This window comes from Cornus florida, unplaced genomic scaffold (genome assembly GCF_030987335.1).
Source record: "Cornus florida cultivar Cherokee Brave unplaced genomic scaffold, ASM3098733v1 CherokeeBrave_3.0.0_Hap2_scaffold_242, whole genome shotgun sequence".
NCBI classification, from domain to species: domain Eukaryota; kingdom Viridiplantae; phylum Streptophyta; class Magnoliopsida; order Cornales; family Cornaceae; genus Cornus; species Cornus florida.
Genome location: NW_026775741.1, coordinates 5,001 through 7,500, shown reverse-complemented (window position 1 = coordinate 7,500; position 2,500 = coordinate 5,001). Strand labels below are relative to the sequence as shown.

Genomic DNA, 2,500 nt, shown 5'->3' with positions numbered 1-2,500 from the left:
CAGGAAGAGGCCAAATAGCCTTTCTTTCTATTACTTGGGTGAGCTTTCCCATTTCCGTTGTGACAAAATTCAATAAGTGTCACGTCTGTCTGGTAAATCACAAATCTTGAATCTGGGCTACGAATGGCCTCAGAATTCATTTTGACATTCTCACATTCTATTTCTCCTGCGATCTCTTTCTTTCTCCTTCATTGTCTTATCTTAGTAGCACGGAAAGGAGGGGACAAACCAAATCCACCCAACCCAAAGACGGGAGATATTGGTATGATGGGCTGGAAAAGATGGATCTATGGGGGCTGGATCGCCCGGACGTATATCTGTTGACGTTCATCACCCAGAGGGATGAGCGAGTCTTTGCACTTAGCGAGAAAGGGATCAAAGGCTAAAGGCAGAAAAGGGGGGCACTTCACTTATTAAGCGCGATTCACGCCCCTAAGGCACTATACTGGTAGACGGGTTCTAAAGAGAATCCAGCTAAATCCCATTTCTTCGCGCGGGATTCGAGCCTACGTCCAGTTCATTCAAGGGTCATTGGTTTAAAACCCCACGAGAGGGATTGAACATGCATCCTCCCTTTCTGCTTTTCCTTCGCACACGGTTCTGGATGTCATTTGGACACTATCCTATACCGAGTCCCAAAGGCGAAGCCATAAGAGGGGACCGGTTCTCTATAGTCTTTTCAAAGCACAAGCACCAGTGGAAGCTGATCTTCAGCCATAGCTCTTTGATTTTAGAAGTTGGTTGATCACACTAACTTGGAATCACCAAAAATAGAAGATGGAGGAGGTGTTCCCGTATTTTATCAACTCGCCCTTTTCTAAGATCGGTTTTTAGACCCAATTGGGAAGGCAGCTGGTACTGAAACAAATTAGGAAAAAACATACAAGAATGGCCTGGCATTCTTTGACTTTTCTCAGTGGAAACACAAGCTACGTAAGATAGGGAAGAGGATAGATTTGACAATCACTCAAAAATGCAACACAGGTGTGGCATGCCCTTGCTTTGATCGCTATTGAAGAGTGGAAAGATGAAGCGCCCTCACGTCACAAGAAAGAAATGCAGAAATAGGGAGATCTACTCCTGACTTATACAACAGTCTTTCATAACCAATTCCTTCAACCTCTCAGCTGCGTGGGCTGAAGCTAGGTTTTTGATGACCCTTGCAGAAATGCTGGCTAATAAACTAGATAATCTCAAGCTAGGAATGAAGAAACTGCTCATCTCTTTTCTTTCCTCAGGATGGCGGTCGGGAAAACGGACAGTGGACTTACGTCGTTTTCAAGGAGCTGGGCGGAGGTCGAAGCAACTTCCCATCCATGCTACGAATAGAAAAAGAAAGGAGTTTTTAGATTCATCTAAACCCTTCTTAGATCTGGAACAAGACCTGAAATAGGCGGGTCGGGTGGTCCATAGCTGATAGAGCTGGAGGCAGGGGGTTCTTTTCAGACTGGGGGCATGGGTGAAAAGGGTAAGATTCTTGCTATTCCATTACATGCCAGAGATCCTTAACATGCATTTTTGGTAGAATGGCAAAAACGACTACGACTAGTTCGCAGGGGATCCTTCTTATAGTAAAATTCCTACTGAACTGAGAGATCCTGTTGTGTGCCTCCATTCCTGGCTGTTAATGGATTCAGAGTCTTCTTCTAGAAGCTCTTCACGCGGGTATGGGGATTAGGGCCCGCCTTTGACTTAGGGTTAACGACGTAGAGTGCCCCCTTCGAAGCAGGGTTCTTAATCTTCTTCATCTTAGAAAAGCCCCTCTGAATGGGCCAGCCAAACCTTCTATTCTAATGAGAAGATCGAGGAAGTAGGTCTGTTTTCTTGTAATGGTCTCAGGAGAGAACTTCCACTTTCCTACCAAATCTCTGGACGAGGGCTCTTGTTTCCAGCTTTTGATGAGTCAATCTGCTCGAAAGGAGGATGGGTTGGATCATGGGTCTTCGAATGATGGATAGAGAAACTATTCTGAGTCTCTTTACTTAAGATATATATTGGCTAAAGCATGGACTTCAACACCAGCTACAGTGACCACAGAAGCGAAGCGAGCAGCAAGATCGGAATAATAAGCTGTGTAAGGGTAAGGGCGGCTAGTAGTGGTACGCTTTCTCGATAGAGAATATCTGACTTAAACGAATAAGGTAAGTGCTGTGGTAAGCACTAGCCCCAAAAAGAGCTTGCTTGCGCCGGAAGCTTTGTTGAAACTAGCTCCAGTATGGTCTGCGAAGTAAACCACTCATTTGCCATGTATGTGCGACTACACTTTTGCTGCAGGTCAAGTTCCTCAAATCCGGATGGCAGGGTCGCGTGAATACTATTGAGTGAGGATCGACCTAAGCCTGCCTAAGTGGATCGACCAGAAAAGAAGTTCGTAAGGCTCCTTTGTCATAGTGACATCACCCGTGTCTCTCGGGCTATTCCATACCTTCTTACTTAATGAGGAGGAATCTGTCTATGGAACAACAATCTTACTGTGACACGGAAGCGTGAGCCTAATAGC

The 2,500-nt window shown here is 45.4% G+C and overlaps 1 protein-coding gene across 1 annotated transcript in view; it reads right to left on the bottom strand.

The window, feature by feature from the left end:
* The window catches only part of LOC132290446 (probable cytochrome c biosynthesis protein), a 3,968-nt gene that overhangs the window by 270 nt on the left and 1,198 nt on the right, over positions 1 to 2,500 (bottom strand). The window contains 1 exon segment of the mRNA XM_059790097.1: positions 1 to 2,500. This exon segment is cut by the window's left edge and continues 270 nt beyond it; it is cut by the window's right edge and continues 998 nt beyond it. The gene's annotated coding sequence lies outside the window, so the exon portion shown is untranslated.